Below are 19109 nucleotides of genomic sequence, written 5' to 3' on the forward strand. Positions count from 1 at the left end.
CCTGCCTCTCAACAACCCCTATGGCGCTTCTCTTGGTCCCTGACTATAGTACATGTATCTCGTATTCGCCACATCTGCTTACACGCCCACCCCCTATCCTCCAACACAACGAACAGCGGGTCCCTTTATCTTCCAGGGCACTTCTCAGGGTCTCAGCCTTCAGAATGCCCTGCTCCCGGCAGGTGTGAAATGCATATTTGTTAAAAAAAAAAAAAATGACATCCACCCTTCACCACGCAGGCCCACTCACTAAGGTACTGACGAAGAATTTTTCCTCACAAGCAACAGAAACTAACTTTAAGCAAAAAGGAGGATTTACAAGAAGTATCCTGGGTACCTCACAGCAGCTGTGGGGACCTCGGTAGCTTTCTCTCTCTACTATTTGCATCCAATGCCGATTCCGGGACTCACGGGTCTCTGCCTCTTTCCCTGAGACTCAAGTCCCTAGAGGAGAACATCTGTTTAGGTATCTCCCCCTGGACCAGTTAAGTATGGATGGGGTTGGGGGTGGCCAGGGTCACAAAGCTCAGACACGGTCCCTGGGCGCCCACACCTGCAGAGCAGAGTGTTTGGAGATGGGGGACTCGTGGGCTGTCAACCTTCCAGCTGGTGCCTACAACAACTCCCATTTATGTTGAAGCCTGCATTCTGAAAGTAACGGCATTACCACACTGACCCCGCGGCAGTGTGGACGCCCTGCTCGCGGGTTGCAGAGTGCGCCATGGAGATCACCTAGTGAGACAGACAAGAGAGGGACGTGTAATGGTGTCTGCGGAGCTGAAAAAACAGTACCCTCCCCAAGGGTCAACAGCAAGCTAATATTATTATCTAGTCCCTAAAACTCTGGGGGTGAATGTGTTTCAGAATTCAGAACTTTTAAAAAAGTAATTTAGAATAAGGACATATAGATCAATGGAATAGAACTGAGCTGCAGGAACAGACTCTCACATTTCCACTCAATTGATTTTTTGTTTTTTTTTGTTGTTTTTTCTTTTTTGCGGTACGCGGGCCCCTCACTGTTGTGGCCTCTCCCGTTGCGGAGCGCAGGCTCTGGACGTGCAGGCTCAGCGGCCATGGCTCACGGGCCCAGCTGCTCCGCGGCATGTGGGGTCTTCCCGGACCGGGGCACGAACCCGTGTCCCCTGCATCGGCAGGAGGACTCGCAACCACTGCGCCACCAGGGAAGCCCCACTCAATTGATTTTTGACAAGAGTGCCAACACAATTCTTTGGGGGAAAGAACAGTCTTTCCAACAAATGTTACTGGAACAACTGGATATCCGCAATGCAAAAGGATGAATCTGGACCCCTACCTCATACCATACACAAAAATTAACTCCAATAGATGAAAGACCTAAATATAAGAGCTAAAACTGCAAAACTCTTAGATGAAAACAGGCATACTTCTTCATAACCTGGGATTAGGCAAGGGTTTCTTAGCATAAGCAACAAAAGAAAAATAAGTTGGACTGCATCAAAATTAAAAACTTTCACACAACATTGTAAATCAACTATACTCCAATAAAAATTTTTTTAAAAAATTGAAAACTTTCGTGTTTCAAAGAACACCATCAAGGGCTTCCCTGGTGGCACAGTGGTTGAGAGTCCACCTGCTGATGTGGGGGACACGGGTTCGTGCCCCGGTCCGGGAAGATCCCACATGCTGCGGCGCGGCTGGGCCCGTGAGCCATGGCCGCTGAGCCTGCGTGTCCAGAGCCTGTGCTCCGCAACGGGAGGAGGCCACAACAGTGAGGGGCCCGCGTACCGCAAAAACAAAAACAAAAACAAAGAACACCATCAAGAAAGTGAAAAGACAATATAATGGGAGAAAATATTTGCAAATCATATATGTGATAAGGAATTATCTAGAATACAGTAAAAGTTCTTATAACTCGACAATAAAAAGATAAATAACCCAGTTTTAAAATGAGCGAAGAGCTGAACAGACATTTCTCCAAAGAAGGTACATTAATGGCCACGTGAAAGGATGCCCCACATCACTAGCCATCAGGGAAACACAAATCAAAACTGCAATGAGATATCACATCACACACACCAGAACAGATACAATCAAAAAGACAGACAGCAACAAGTGCTGGCAGGGCAGTGAAGACAGCAGACCCTCCTACGTCGCTGGTGGGAAGCAAAGCAGTGCAGCTGCTGTGGAAAACAGGCTGGCAGTTCCTCAAAAAGCAGACACAGCGTTACCCTCTGACCCACCAATTCCACCCCTAGGTATAAACCTAAGAGAAAGAAAACATCCGTCCACACTGAGACTTGAACACAAATGTCCACGGCAGGATTATTCACAGTAGTCAAAAAGTGAAAACAACCCAAATGTCCTTCAACTGATTAATAAACAAAACGTGACCTATCCACACTACGGAATATTATTTGGCCACAAAAAGGAATGAAGTAAGACTCCCGTGGAAGGTGGACAACCCTTAAAAACATGACGCTCAGTGAAACAAGCCAGACACAAGAGGCCACATATTATCTATGACTCCACTTATACAGAATGTCCAGAATAGGCACATCTATGGACATAGAAGGTATATTAGTGGTTGCCTAGGGCGAAGGGAAGGGGGAGAGGCGGAGTGACTGCTCTTGGGGATGGGGTCTCTTTCTGGGGTGATGAAATACTCTAAAATTGACTGTGCTGATGGTTACACAATTCTGTGAATACTAAAAGCCGTTAAATGGATACTTTAAATGGCTGAGTTGTATGGTATATGAATTGTATCTCAATAAAGCTGTTATAAAAACAGTTTGGGTTTTTTTTTTTTTTTAATTTTTTTTTTTTTTTTTTGCGGCACGCGGGCCTCTCACTGTTGTGGCCTCTTGCGCCGCGAAGCACAGGCTCCGGATGCACAGGCCCAGCGGCCATGGCCCGTGGGCCCAGCCGCTCTGCGGCATGTGGGATCCTCCCGGACCGGGACACGAAGCCGCGTCCCCTGCATTGGCAGGCGGACTCCCAGCCACCGTGCCACCAGGGAAGCCCATAAAAACAGTTTTACAAAAATATATACTTACTGTACAAAGGAATGTTCTATTATAAATTAACGTCATAGAAAGATGTCCACATTGTATCATTAAGCAAAAAGAAGTTACATGTGAAGTACTTCAATTATGAAATTATGAATAAATTTTAAAATATTACCCCTAAAAAGGGAATTCTATACATATAAAAATATACCACATGTTATGTAATGCATTAGCAGGAATGGGGCATTCCCTATAGTATTCACACTAAATGGGAAAACTGAAAAGTTTACAAATAAAAGTTTATCAAAAGTTATAAACAGCCTCAGTTAGCTCATATCAGGCTTACATCCAAACTCCCAAAAGAACACTTGCAATTTCTAGAGGTTTTGGAATTTTGGAATTATGGATCAGATATGGGAGACCCGTATTTCTTACCGTGTCCAGGTAAGGTACAAAATACAGCCATTGCTGCTCACCCACGCCAAAGAGTTCACAATGCAACCAAGAATCTCACAGAGAGAGTGAGGCAGAGCAGACCGCAAACTTCCCAGTGTCCCCAAGAAATGTTGCTAACTTTAGAAATATGCCATGAGTTCAGTACAACTAACTCTGCAAGAGATAAGGAAAATAAATAGCTCATTCTAAACAGAATCCAACACTATGTCGTCACTAACAATAATATTAACAAAGATCAAGTAATAATACAGAAAAGATAACATTTTAAGTCAGAGCAAAATACAAAACTACAAAGATGGTTGTAAATAAATACACTGGCAAGTACAGGTGTGTGTTTATGTACTTAACCTACGCTTTAGAAACCTGGAAGAATATACAGACAATGGAATATTATTCAAGCCTTAAAAAGGAAGGAAGTTCTGATACACACTGCAACCTGGATGAACCCTGAGGACACTGTGCTCAGTGAAACGAGCCTGTCACAAAGGACAAACACTGTAGGGCTCTACTATGTGAGGTCCCTAGAGGAGTCAGAGTCACAGAGACACGCAGCACAGACAGCATGTCCGCGGAGCAGCAAGGCTGCCCCCGTGCCCCAGCACTCCGGCCCATCACTGCCAGGGGAACAAAGAACCGAAAGCAACTTCGTGTTGAGCCGCTCCGTGGACATCCGCAGAACTCCAGATTTCTCTCCAGTAGTCTTACGAACTGGCCAAATAAGAAGAAAGAGGAGCCAACACATTGACGCAGGACCTCCTGCCTGCCAGGCCCCACGAGAAGATGAAGTGCTGCTACGCCACTTTACAGCCGTGGAAACAGGTGCAGGCAGACGGCGCATCCCTGGGCTCAACCCATCCCTGACGCTCCAGGTCACACGCCTTAGAAGCAGGACTCCAAGAGCTTTCCTCAGGAAGAGATGACCCTCTCTGGCGCGAACGTGCAAGAAAAGAGCTTCAGCTTCACCAGAAGCCGAATTCACTGAGTGGCGCATCATTCAGTGTGTACAGTCCACTCTGGCCACATCCACAGGAGGCCAGCACAGCCTAGTGGTCAAGACTGTGGGCTCTGGAGGGACAAGGTGGCATCAGAAGTCTGCTCCACCACTATTAGATGATGGCCCTCAACAGGGGACCTCACTTAAGTCACTTAGCAGGATAGGACGGGGGGGGGGCGGGCGGGGGGTGGTCAGAGGATTTACGACAGTGTCAGACACAGCTCAGTAAAGCTAACCGGCTACTGAAGGTGCGAGCTGGATCATTTACCCTATTTTCTCACAGCAACTCTCACCGGCAGGTACTAGGAGCACCACTTTTCCCTAGATAGATCTGAAGCGCAGAAAGGTTAAGTAGTAGCCTAAGGTCACTCAGCTAGTAGTACAACAGCAGAACCAGAATTGAAGCCTGGGTCGGTGGGATTGCAAAGAAGGTCGAGATTACAGAGCACACACAGAGGGTGGATGGAAAGAAAGGCCTCTTGCTCCTCCTTCTCTCGGGCAAGGCCACCGACCCGAGACACCACCCCTGCGAGGCGGGCTGGGACAGGCCAGGAGCCAGAGCAGAAGCCGGCAGCAGGCTTCTGCTGGCCTCTGTGGGCAAGGACAGCACTAACCCAGGAGAGGAGAGTGGGCAGGGGCATCTGCACAGGCCTGGAGGGACGTCACCAGGCAGGGCTGTCTCGGGATCCACCCTTTAACCTACGTGCACCAACGCAGCAGAGGAAACCACCAAGTCCACGCGGTACGGTGTGAAACAGCAGTGGTGTCCCCAGGGCAGCTCCCAGACACAACAGGCAATGAGGCGCCGGCTGGGGGACTGGAGGACGACAGACTGCCACTGTGCGTCTTCCAGTCCCGGGTGCGCTTCCCACCACGGGCATGTGGCATCTAAAGGAATACAGAATACTTTTCATAAAAACTCTGTATCAGTCACTTTCCCGCTATACAGTTTGGGGTACCCTCTGAGTTACCTTTCCTTCACTTATTAAAAAGGAAAACACAAAACAAACTTTCCTCCCAGAAACTGTGGAGGGTTAGAGGAGACAACGCAGAGTAACAGGGACCCAAGCCTGCAGGTCTGTGACCCTCAGTTGCCGTCCACAGACTTAGTCCGGGGGCTTTCTCCCACTGAGGAAAGCCAACAACCCACAAAGGGGCCACATCTCAGTCCAAAGGTAAGGAAACCCAGCCTGCGGGTGAGGCGGAGCCCGCCCACCCCAGCTGCCGCCCGACGAGCCCACTCCTCCAGCAAGGGAGACCTTTCCGAGGAGAGACGCTTCCAACCGTTATCACAATCTCGCTGGCCACTGCCAAGTTCTACTTCCATTTTACACCAAGCCTCCTTTTTTTGTTTTGTTTTGTGTTTGTTTTTTTTTCTTTTCCTAAATCTGAAATTAGGATGGAGGCTGGCAGGAGGATCCCTTGAGAACTAAGGACTGTGGCTGAAAACACAGAAAAAGTGCTCAGAAAGCCCACCCGTTTGCCAAGCGCATGTGATCTGCTCGGAAGAATGTCGGCTGGGCCATGAGTCTTGATGGAGGACAGCGAACAAGCAGACAAACTCAGAATGCTCTCCACACACAGAAAGGACTTGGGAATGGGAACAATGACAGTCATTCTCCCAAGCATTTTATCCTTCATCTGCAGTAGAAAAGGGGCTGCACTGGATGGAAAAGGCCCCATAGGAAACCCTGGAGGCCCTTTGCCAGGGAACCGGGCCACACACCCACTCGCGCCCAGGCTGCGTCCCCGTGTCACCTGCCCAGAGGACGCGGTCTGTCGGCCACGTGCTCCAGGGCCATGTCCTGAAATGCCCCCACACAGCCAGGGCCGCAAGCTTTTCAGGGGCGCTCAGGCCCTGGCAAAAGGAAGGATGACCTTCTTCCGAGTCAGGCGGTTCAAATCAAAGCTTCCGGAAGGAAAGGGTCTCCATAGAAAATACAGAAATAAAGGCCTTCACCACTCCATGAGCCATCATTTTCTTATTTTTCATTTTTAAGGCAAATGTGATTTTCAAAGACTAAAGCTTCCGGCTGTACCAAGTGTCCCTGCCCGCAGGAGTAAAGGAAATCCTTTTCAGTTTTGTCTGTTCACGCACTCAATCTGACGGGACAAAACAACTTCATGTGCTTGGATCACTTCAGTGAATGTTTTTTTTCAACAAAGAAAATTAAGTTTTCTCCCAAACTATATGAGCAAAAAAAAAGAACATGAGGAAAGAACTCAGGGTTTCCTCTATGTTAAGCACAGTGCAGATGAAAGATCAACCTTCCTTTTCCTTAACGCAGTTATTCCATCTTGTGTGCTTTAGCGGTTAAAATCTGGCAATTTGAGGTGGTCACTCTCAAACAGGAACCTCCAAGAACGGGTTTTATCTACCTCCTAAAAAGGATGGATCTTGGGGAAAGAAATGTTTTTTTTTTTTTTTTGCCCTGATAAGACAGTAATCTCCTACCTTGCTGACTCAAATGTACTTGCATATTAATTGCTTCAGACCCCCAAATCCCCTGCTGAACTGGCTAAACTGTGGGCCAAATTCAATAATCCAGCAACCTCCCATTCAATGCCTCACCAAGATAACTCTGCATGTTTAATTTAAAAGTACCGATCGCTTTCAAATGAAGTGTTAACGCCAGCCAGCCCTGCTGCCACAGCCCAAGGCTCTGACGGACACACCGTGAGTTGGAGAGTCCAGTCTGAGCGCTTCGGATGACGAGGTGAACTGCCTGCATCTCTTCCGAACAGTATCTGTTCGCCCAAATCAGCCCTTTAAAACACGCCCCTCTTGGTTAATTTCCCTGATACAGAGGCGGTGAGATCGAGCCTCAGATAGTCAAATATTATCTGCGCCCGATTGTATCTGATTAGCAAGAAGTACTCAACCCTCCAGCCAATGTGAATGCCTAGCTACTCAGCTGAACTGACCTAAGGCACTTTTTCCTTTCTCTTCTGCAACTGTGTTCCATGTTTGACCCCTCAAATTTATTTTAAGTAGTTTTGCAAACAGCTTCCTCTCCCCCTTCCTCCCCCGTACTGCCAGCATCTCACGTTTCTCGTGCACAGAACATGTTTTGTCCACCCTGGGAAGTGGCACTTAGGGAAACGGAGAAATCGCCTCAGTCAAATCGGAATCAGAAATAGGTCCCATTCATTCAAGAGAGTAAAACAGTATCAAGGGCTAATTTTCCTTTTACTAGAACAAGTCGGCATGAAAGCTGGGATTCCCAAGTGCTGGAATTCACGGCAACCTTTCTAGGCTGTGAAAACAGGTCTTACTCCCGGCCTCACAGTGAAAACGCCCTAAAACACATTGGAACTCCTGGCGTGGCTTCACATGCACTGAATCAGAACGCACGACTGCATCTTTTCACACTGAAATCCAGACTTGTTCAATAATAGCGACAACGATATTTTTTACAGTAAAATAACAATTACAATAATAACAACAGGGATCTGGAGATTTAACAGAACAAGGCAGAGCTATCAGTGAGAAGTGGTTTTTGATCCGTGGTAAAGTAATAAGGTCCTGACAGCCGGCACGGGAAAGGAACAGGAGGTCAGACTAACTCAGTTTGGGTTCTGGGCTTCTGGAATCACAAATGTTCCGTGGTAAAGATTCAATATGGACTCTGGAAGGTCACACAGTAAGCGAGCTTAATGGGAAAATACAATGTGCCACGTTGAACTTGGATCCTGTGTACTGCTTCTACCAATTTGTCGGCCCCCAAATGCACCTACCTCTAGAAAGTTTCACTTAGAAATACCACTATTAAACTAAGTTTGAGTCTGAATACAACAGAAGTAAACTTTGGTTCTGGCTTAGAAAATATTCACCCGACAGTTCGTCTGGAAGCTGCTGATTTCCCGTGAAGAATGATCTTCGGAAGCCGAATTTTTAGTGCTTCTCCTCGGCCCCCAAAATATAAGTTACTTATTGAAACCACTTCCAGTTTCACTTCATATGCTGAAAAATATCATGGGGAAAAAGTATTTAAATGTTTCACTTGTAGGAAAATAAGATGGTTTCCACACTTCAAATTTGCCCAAGAGACTCTCTTTTAAAACAACTAGAAAGTCTAGTCCCTCAATAACAAAGCCTCTGGTGCACGAGTTTCACTACGTCCCTGGTGACCCCGACGCTGCGTTCTTTGCTGTACTTGCACTGACTACAACACGCTGTTTTGCCGTGAGTTTTCCACACAGGCACCGACCCATCCCGAACCTGAAACCCGCCCAAGTGCCATGCGTCTGTATCAACAGCATCTTTGGAGACCCGGACACCGACCGTTTACACAAAGAACGTCTACACATTGTTCATGGTGTGACGCCTCCGAACAAGCCCTAAAGGTGCCACGTGCCACCTCCTGTCTGGAGTCCTCATTCACCTCCTCGCAAATCAACTTTCCTGTTCATAAAAACAAACTGGATCCTGCTTCTCGAAGACACATTTGACAAAAATGAGTATCTCTATATTGTAAGAAACCCCCTTGGTTTAAGCCATCTGCATGCGCCACAGCAAAATGAAAGCATGCAGGAGGGTCCCTAGAGTTTGCTGTAATGAGACTGGCTGGACGTGGATCTCTTTACCATCTCTAAACAGAGGTGTTTTCTGCTTGGCTGGAGAGGCAAAGCTTCCAAAAATTTCAGTCATGCAAATCTGGGGGAAACTAAAAATCAGCAAGACCTTTTAAAAACTCCCGTAAAGTTTTATTGTTAGTTTAGAAACTTTAAAATACATCATTATTATGTATTATATTTGATATATTTGGAAATATGCATGCCCCCCAAATAAACAGTAAATTCAGGGGGAAGAATTGTTTCCCCAATTTAAAGAAGGGCGCCCCTATCCAGTCTTTAGAAAAACTAACATTTTCTGAATTTTTCCCCGGGTCTATACACAGGCCAAGTTCAGGCTTCAAAAATATTAAGCTATAAAGGGCCCTCTTCTGTCCTGGTATTAAAATAAGGAGTTAACAAAAAAGAGCTTTCCAAAGCTTAGTCATGTAAACTCACCTATAAACCTCCCACGACACTGAATCGACGGTCCAGGACGTTCGTTTATACGACAGAAGGAACTAGAGCGTTTCAGGGAAGCCCACGTTTACAACTGCAACATCGTGTCCCAGCAGAGACTGGGGGCCTTGTTGTCAGGAGGAAAGTAACGGTCACAACAGTTACACCAGTTTATTAAAAGCTCATCATGCACCAGATATATTTCTTCTAATCCTCAAGACGATTCTTTCCTATTTTGCAGACCGGGAAGTCCAGGCACCGGGAAGTTAGGGAATCTACCCAAGAACATACAGCTAACAGATGCTGAAGCCAGACTCAAATTCAGCTTCTCAGACTCTAAACTTCAAGGTTTTTAAGTTGTGCCATGTTTGCATTTATGCTGTTCTGTGGGTGCGTTTTTTTTCCTGTAATACGGATGCATAAATCACTTCAAGAAAAGCTCTGTTCCTGCATCACATATTTTGGGCTCGCTTGCATTCAGCAGTGACTGGGCACCTCTCCGCTTCCAAACACAAAATAAGCCAAGGCCTCCTGCAGCCCGACCTCTCCTGGTAGACAAAACACGCTGCTTTCTAACAAACGTCCACTTCTCTCCTCTGGTTTCCATCCCGTCTTTCCCCACTGTGGGCCTTCCTCCTTCCAACTCCAACTGCCTCACAGTTTTACAGCCAAATCAACATAATTAAGCACTTGTACTTCAATTGTGTCAATTTAGTTTCTCCCCAATGACATTACCACCAATTTAAAAGCAGAGACAAAACTCATACATTCACGTGGTAGCGGTCACCATCCATCTGGCCTTCCTTCCCCACCAAACACAAGAGAGACTTCTGACAAACGACTTATTCATTTATTTAATTTTTAAAAAATAAATAAATAAATTTATTTATGTGTTTTTGGCTGCGTTGGGTCTTCGTTGCTGCACGAGGGCTTTCTCTAGTTGCAGCGAGCGGGGGCCACTCTTCGTTGCGGTGCGCGGGCTTCTCATTGCAGTAGCTTCTCTTTGTTGCGGAGCACGGGCTCTAGGCACGCGGGTTTCAGTAGTTGTGGCACGTGGGCTCAGTAGTTACGGCTCATGGCCTTAGTTGCTCCGTGGTATGTGGGATCCTCCCGGACCAGGGCTCGAACCCATGTACCCTGCATTGGCAGGCGGATTCTCAACCACTGCACCACCAGGGAAGTCCCGAACGATTTATTTTTATATGAACAGTCTCTTAAAGATTAAAAAGTCAAATCATACGATCACGATCACAACAGTTAACACCATTTACTGAGAACTTTGCAGGCTGCAGGCACTGAGGCAAGCACTATCACAGCTCATCTCGTGGATTCTCACAAAAACCCACAAGCTGGTGATTCTCCCCAGCTTGACAACGAGAAAACTGACGTTCCAAGCAGCTCACCATACCCAGCTGGGGTTCAAACCTGGGCCAGCACGCGAGCCCGGCTCTTTCCACTACTCCCTAGACGGAAGCACAGCTATGACGTCACACGCTGCCGTCAGGAGAGAAGGATGCCTGCAGACCCAGGCCCTGGCGGGGAAGACGCACCACACGGAGCGGAGCAGTGACTGGGGCCCAACCAAGGCACTCGCGACCCAAGCCGCTTCAGGTCTGAAAGAGAAGCCAGGCAAGCTTCTCTGCACTGAGCTTCCCCAAAGCAGAGCCCTCGTCTTTCCCGTTTGGCCTTTGCTAAGCCTGCCCTGTGCTGTGCTGGCAGAGCCCAAACTGCTGGTCCATACTGAATGGTGAGGTGGCGCTGGGTTTTATCAGCCCTCCCAGACAACTTCCCCCAGCGCCTGCCAGCCTCCACAGGCCTGAGACCCCAGGCCCGCCTGACCCAGCGGTCAGCCCGCAGTTTCCATCCACGTCCATTTCCCTCCAACTCTGGCTCAGGCCGAACTCAGCCTGTCACCATCCCACTGACTTGGCTGGACGACAAAGGGACAGCACAGCACACTCCCCAGAACCGGGAGCCACAGCCCCTCTTTACCACCTCCTCACAAGACCCAAAACTAGCCACGGGGCCAGGCGCTGGCCCCTCCCTTCGAACGAAACAGGAAACGCTGACCAGGAGCCCAGAGACCACAAAAGAGGAAACAGTCCCAGCCTTACAGCATCTCCACAGCACGAGACTTAATCCCAGGCCAGAACCTGAGCCCGACTTGGAGAAAAGGGGGGTTTTGTTGCAGAACAAGTAGGAAGGGGGGAGGTGGAGGAGGGGGAAAAGAAAAAGAGGAAGAGAAAGAAAGAAGGCCGATGATGCCATTAGACAGGAGGGAGGCCACCTTTGTCTCGCATCCTGTGGACCAGCCAAGGAAAACAATGAATCTATTTTCTTCCCTCCCCTTCTTTGCCTTAAAAAATTCAAGAATTTCATTCCCTTCTTTGAAACATAGCTCTTGCATAATTTCAGTGCTTGCTCCTGCTGTCTGCAACGCTGAAGGAAGGGGGCGTTCGCCCCTCCCGAGCCCTGAGAAGCGGGACATCCTGTGCAGACCCTCAGTGCTGGTCTGCGGGCACCCGGGCCGCCGCTGACCACATCACCGTTACCACTGCGGACCCCAACGGCAAACCCCATAGAAAAGGTATTACTCCTTTTCTAAACAGGTGAGGAAACTAAGGTTCAGAAAGGCAAAGCATCCGCAGTCATGCAATAAGCTACTAGAAGAGCCGAAACTCCCACTTCAGTCTCTCCAAGCCCAGAGCCGGGGCCCACTGCCTGCAGACTCCTGACTCTGAGGGAAGTCCCGCAGGGCAAAGTCGAAACCAGCTCTAGACTTCCCAAAGGCACCATTAATCAGACACGACAAGCAAAGTACTGAAGTTTAAAGTGTTTGCAAACTTAAAAGGTTTACTGGCTCCAAAATACAAACATAAAACTGCAAAAGCTGGAATTATTCAAAGCTGAATTGAAAGTCTACTAAGATATAAGAGAAGGCCGCCTAGTATACTTGGGCTGCAACGTGGAGGTAAGAGTCATAAACGTATTTTAGGGGGGACGTCAGCACACTCTGCTCCCATGTATCTGCCTTCTAGGCCGTGGGGTGGCCTCAGGCCCATGTGGTCTCAGAGCAGCCCTTCCCCCCCCAGGGCACCCACACCAGGCACGCTGGGTAGTCCCCAGGAAAGAGAGGGGAGGGCCTCGGAGAGCAGAGGCCAGAGCGGGCATTTCCTACTGGCGTCGGGAACGGCTTTCCCAACCTCCTCTGAGTCCCCGGGGCCACACAACCCCTCACCCACCTGAGAGGCGGCGGGTGGGCGCCCGGGGAAGGCCCTGTGCCCCCTGCACATGTGGGCACACACCTCCCCGCGCCTCTGCGTCTGGGGCCACGCTTCAGCAGCATACCCTCCCTCTCCAGCCCTTCCCCAGTATTGGTAAATATTGATAATTGCCTCCAAAGGCAGAAGCTGAGCAGCAGTTTGTGTTTTGAAATGCGGATCATAATTCAAATTGGAGGCTGACACCAATCATTTGATGTTCACTTGAAAAGACCAGATAGGCTGTGCAGGAACATTTCAGTAAGGGGACCGATAAGGAGAGGGAAATAAAAATTATTAGTATTTACTCAGCCTGCAATGCTTGTGGAAGGAACTCTTTTAAAAGGGAGCACTTCAGAATGGTTATTCAATCTGAATTTTACAGATAGCACAGGAAATATTTTCTCACAGAATGCCCCCTATCTGCGCCATCGTATCTCTCCGGTGTGCCGTTCACGTCTCTCATTGCAGGAATTCTCGCTCAATCTTGCTCCATTATGAGCTGACGGTGACCCAGAGTATACGAGGCATTCAAGAATCTGCCTGGAAATTACTACCAAGGAACATCTGTCCCGTGCCCCGCTTGCCAACCCTGCCTCGGGCAGTGAAGATGGAAAACAACTCAGAATCCACAGGCAGAAACAACTTTTCATTCCCCTTACAAACCAGGCTCCTTTGGAAATTGAGGGTTCTGGCATTTTTCAGAAATTACGTTCCTGGAAAAACACGGCATGAGCGCCTTTTGAAAGCCTCAGCTCAGGCTTCCTTTCCTACGCAGACCCTTCTAATAAAAGCCAGGACAGGGGCTTCACAGGGAAGCAAACGAGAAGGCCACCCATGGCTCTCCGCACTGGTAGTGTTAAACTCAAATTCTGTATTAGACGCCACTGTTCAACTAATGACGGCGAGGGTGTCACGTGTGCTAACATACCCACCGCGCACGCGGCGTCTATCTTGTAGACGCACTAAACTTGGAAGATTTGCGTTGCGACTAGCAAAGATTAGAAGACGTGTGGTCTCACACAGGCTGAGTCTGGGATCCCAGCTTTCCCCCTGGACGGCTGTCGGCCGCCGTCGTCGGAGGGCAGGGGACTGGGCGGCAGCGTGGCATCCCCGCCCAGACTCCACCCCCGCCGCACGTGCTCAGAGGGGCCGAGCTGCACATCACCGAACAGCCGTCCGCGTCCGCGCCTCTGGCCTCACGTCAACAACCTGCACCCCGTATGCTTCTCACGGTCGGGGCACAGGGGTCATCACAACCATCCCAAGCGTGTGCCGGAAGCTCTGCAGACAGCTCCTCTGATACAGCCACCTGAGTGAGGTAATCACCTGCGGTTCAGGTGTAACAGGCTCAGTTAGAAAAGTGGCCTTGCGCTGGGCTGCCCAGAGCCAGGTTGGGCCACGCCTGAGCTCCACCTCCGCCTGCTGCCTTGGGGTGCTGGGCCTTGCTTGGGGTGTTCACATCCTGGAGGCACCCAAAACCAGTGCTTCCAGGTCGGGCAGGAACAAAGAGGGTTTGAGATCCCGAGTCTGGGGTGGGGGATATGGTGGGCGGAGGGGCCGTGCACCAATACGTGACTTTCAGCCTTTGAAAGCCGCTCCCGGAAAACACCACCTAAGAGCTGGAAACAGGCAAGTCCTCATACAAGCGCAGAAACGGTTCCGCTCGGTGGGACCCTGTCCCTCCGGGAGGCGGGGGGCCACCTTCTTCTCCTGGAGACCCCCTGCTTTGGTTAGCACCATGGGCTCACAAAGCGAGAGCAAACTGAGTGGAGAGGACTGACAGCCGGGCCCACATCTTCAGACGCTTTCAAAGTTAAGTCACATAATCTGATGATGTGAAAAGGGGAGAATACACATTTGACCCCTTGCTTCAAACAGAAATCTTCCCGTATGGTTTTTAATTGGAAGGCATTTGTTTTGCTTTCGCAACACTCTTTAACCTCTGCCACTGTAGGTACAAGGCTGCAAACGATACTTCCATTGATTAAAAAAATAAAAAACGAACACTGAAAGAAACAATATTTTTCTTTTTAAGGAAAAAAAAAGATAGCGAGCAGCTCTTTTCTGGAGGGGTCACCACTTAAAGGCGTATATGGGACGCCACCCTGGCTGCAGCTTATGGTTTATTTTGTCTTGGAAAAGCCCGAGGTCATTCTAACTCTGTTGACCTGTTACCCTCCACAGTGATCATCTCCATCCAGGACCGCAAGCAAACACTGCCCTCTTGTGCACTGAACAGTGCCGAGTCGGCGCGGAGACGTTTCCACCCAGCACCCGTGGACGGCTCGCAGGCAGGCGTACAGCTGCCTCTCCGCGGCCCGGAGGGGTGTTGGGAAAGGATGACACACATCTGTGTCCAGGGTGCTTGCCACAGTGTCCCCAGACTGCCTTCCGGGACAGACCATGAGGTAAGAGGAAGAGGGAAAGATTCAGCTGAAGAAATCAGACCCAAAATAACTGACTCTTATCTTTCCTAGAAAAGATTCATTCCTCAGGACTTCCCTGGCAGTCCAGCGGGTAAGACTCCGCCCTCCCAATGCAGGGGGCCCAGGTTCGAGCCCCAGTCGGGGAACTAGATCCCGCATGCATGCCGCAACTAAGAATCCACATGCCGCAACTAAGACCTGGTGCAGCCAAAATAAAAACAAATAATTAATTAAAAAAACTTTACTGGTTACCACGGCAAGTTTTCTTTTCGCCTACTTTAAAAAACTTTTATAATTGACTAATAAATCTACAATAACAGTATACAGTACTTTTTTTAATCTAGGAAATATTTGCCAGGAGAAGATTCCATTTGATTTTAGAAGGAGAAAAAAAAAGGCAGAGGGAACCCACGTTGTTGTTTCTCAGAGGAACACCGAAAGATCAGTCGTGGTTCCTCTTCTTTCTGAGAAGCCCCGACCTGCAGGGTTACCTGCAACCTGGGGACAGGGCTCCATGCCCAGAAGACCAACCTGGCATCGCAAGAGAGCCTCAAAGGATGTAAAATGACAAGAGCAAAGGCAAAGATCCAGTCCAGTCTGAGGCCAGGCCTACTTGGCAGGAACCTCCAGGGGAAGCCCTGGTCTTCTCTGAGTGAGTCTTCCAGTTCTGTTCCGAACTATGAGCCACCCAGATGCTGCACCCACTCTTCCACCCTTCCGGGCACAAGCCAGGATGGGCCAAATCTCACGCCAAACTCATTTCTGGGCAAGAAAAGGCAAAATCTGCCCCCAGTGCATTACCTTCAACCCAGTGGGCACCCCGGAAGGAACGGGGACGAGAGAATGTTTCGGGAGTGTCTGCATGCCTGCGGCCAGGAGTCAGGAGGTGGGCTGGGTGCCAGCGACTTCAGCTCCTTTACATACCAGCTGTGACGCCCAGAGCTTGGCTCAGTGGTTCGGGAACGTGTGAACCACAGGTGGTCAAAGGGCCAGTGTTAAACGGCCAGCCACGGCCCCAGAGTCGTGACAGCTGTCCAGCTCACGTTATGCCAGGGTTACCTGCCGCCTCCTGTTTCCACGTCAGCCCCTTCCTCTAGCACGGGAAGAAAACGGGGGTCCAAGACCAGAAACAGGGCTCAGGTGCATGCAGCCGACAGGACGGCCTTGCGGAGGCCAGACAGGAGGCTGGCTGCGGCCCTCCCTCCCGTTCTCTGTCTCCCTATCAGAACCACAGGGCATGCGGCTGCTTTAACCTCCAGCAAAGCCAAGATGGACAGACTCTACATATATATATCCGTCCAGACACGCCAGCCCCACGGCAGATTCCTTCTGTGGACCCTGGCTCTGACACGGTCAGCCAGACTGAGCCTCTCATGTGTGGAGCAGCCTGACCATCTCCTACCTCAAACCCCTGCCACGTGCTACTCCCTCTGCGGGCGTCCCACCTTGTCCTTCCCAGCACGCTCACAACTGCGTGCTGCGTGCTGCTGCTCACTTCCGTAACACCCGCCTCCTCCACGATGCACACTGCGCTCCACTTCTGCCCGGCTCACCCACGTAAACCCTGCTCCTAGCGTGCAGTAGGTGGGTCAGGGTTTGCAGAATGAATGAATGAATGAATGCATCGACATGCCTTTCCTTCTGCAACGTCTGATCTTACAGAATTAGGTCACCTAGCCAGATTTCAGGACACTAAGAATCCTGGGAAGAGAAGGGAAAGACAGCCAAGGAACCAGGCTAACCTATGCAAACAGCGCCCAACCTTACTGCAAAGAGCAGGTGGCAGAACGAACCAGGAGCCACCAGGAGACAGGTGTCAGGAGAGGGGTGGGCAGGGTCCATCTCAGACGCTACAGCACCCCTGATGCCAGGACCGTGGCATCACACACTTTCGGGGTCTCTGAGCTTTCCTTCGGGGAAACACATGGAGAACTCGATGGAGAAACTGGCAGACCCAGTGTCCAGCCTGTGCCCTCTGGCCTGGGGAGCCTGTTCTCTTTCCCCTGGAGCATCTCATCACACGAGGGCTCTGTAAGGGTGTGTGGACCCCGAGTTCATGTCCAGCCTCCCGGGTTCCGAAGAACCTGGTGCTCCAGGAAGTCTACATTCAGGAGGGACTCGGACCCCAGGCTTGGCCACCAGGGACAGCAGCCACTTCTGGTCATGTTGTCCGACAAGACCTGGCTGAGCTGGGTCACCTGCTGGAAGCTACCACGCCAGCCCGCCTCTGGAGGGCCTCCTCCCCTCAGCTTCACAGGCTGCTTGCAGGACACCGTGCCGGGCCACAGGCTCACATTATGCTCATTTCCCAGTCCCCAAGCTCCGGGGCAAGTTTAGAAGTCCTCGTCCTGTCTCAGATCAGGTCTGAATTAATACCCTTCCTCCAGAGAACTCCAGTAGCAAAGTGAAAACAGACGCGCTAAACAATGGCCTTTGAGAGCCCCAGCAGGGACGGCTGGTGACAATGCAGCCCCAGGCTCTGAAAGAAACCTTAAGGTTAAAGGTTCACAGAGGCAGAAGAATTACCAAAGTACAAGTTTGTTCAAATTTCCTCCGGCAGATTTAAACAACCAGGGTCAAGCTGAAGATTGCCTGCAAAAACCTATGAGACAACTCAGCCCCTTTGAACTGCGTGGAGAAAGGAAAATATACGGTCTGGGAGGGATCTATGTTATAGCTTTTAAAAATGCTCTTGAAAAGGTCACCCCTGTTAACTCAAAATCAGCCCACTGAAGGATGTTTGAAAACTGCTTCTCTAAAACAACAGGGCTGCGGGCCCTCGCCGTGTGCGGTGAGCTGCACGGGGTCGCCGTGTCCCCAGCATCAGTGTGCTGACCCTCTGTGGGCCATGAAATTAACCATCAGCACAGCAGAAATCTGCTCTGAGTTAAACTACTTTGCTACGCAAAGTGGCCTGAAAATGAAATATGAGGATTGAATTTCCACTGAAAGATTAACTTGTCTAACCTCCAGGCAGGCTTGCTCGGCTGTGAACCCTGTGTGGCCGGCCGGTGGCTTGAAGCCCCACAGGAGGCTGGCTGCTGGCCGCGGGCAGAGGGAAACGACCTGTCACCCGCTCATTCATTCATTCACTCACTCGTCCATGCTGCATGCCTGCACCGAGGCCCTGCCCTTGGTCCTGGAGTCGGATGACAGCAGGACCCCATCCTCAAAGGGATCAGGTCGAGTAAATGCAATGACAACAGATGGGAGGACAAGGGGTCTGGGGGCCCCGCGGGATGGTACAGACCCTCACCTGGTCGAGGCTGGGGAGGGCCGACGGTGAGGCTTCCCAGAGACGTGGTGTAGCCAGAGGACACCACGAGAGACCCCGGTCTGTCTGTCCAGAGACCTGCAGGCAGCTCGTTAAGCCTGGAGTCCTGAGCGACACAGAGACACCGACCCATCAGGAAGTGCCCTGTCAGCCTACGTGGAGTTTAGCCTTTATGCCAACAGAGAGCAAAGGAAGACTTTTAGACAGGGGAGTCAAATAACCACATTAGCCGTTTAGAAAGAGTTCTGGGCCACAGAGGGGAGGGCAGTTTCAAGAGGGGGCTGGAATCGAGACACTGCAGGCAGGTCGTGCTCGCCCAGTGCAGAGTGGACAGAGGCCTGTCCAAGGAGCAGCTGTGGTGATGGGCAGAGGAGGCGAAGGACAGGCAAGAGTCTGTAAGGAGTCCGTGAGGGCGAAGGAGGACACGCTGGGGACCGCGTGGCTGGCCTGCCCCACTGTGGGCACTTACTGCCAAGCGGGGGTGGGGATGGGGTCTTGAAGCGTGGAGTCTGGGGGCCTGTGGGCTCACTGATGAAGAAGCCAGCCCAGCAGGCACTTGGATAGCAGGTCGAGAGCTGCCTACTGAAAGGTGACTTAACGAAAATCAAATTACAGTTTCAGTTCCTCGGTTACGTGGCTGCCACCCTGGGCTGCGCCGCTGGAAGACACTCCCACCAGCACAGAGGATCCTTCTGCGTG

The 19109-nt window shown here is 50.3% G+C and overlaps 1 protein-coding gene across 23 annotated transcripts in view; it reads right to left on the reverse strand.

Annotated features, from left to right (window-relative positions):
- The window catches only part of EEFSEC (eukaryotic elongation factor, selenocysteine-tRNA specific), a 207980-nt gene that overhangs the window by 169731 nt on the left and 19140 nt on the right, over positions 1 to 19109 (reverse strand). The gene's annotated exons all lie outside the window — the stretch shown is intronic.

This window comes from Tursiops truncatus, chromosome 10 (assembly GCF_011762595.2).
Source record: "Tursiops truncatus isolate mTurTru1 chromosome 10, mTurTru1.mat.Y, whole genome shotgun sequence".
Classification (NCBI taxonomy): Eukaryota; Metazoa; Chordata; class Mammalia; order Artiodactyla; family Delphinidae; genus Tursiops; species Tursiops truncatus.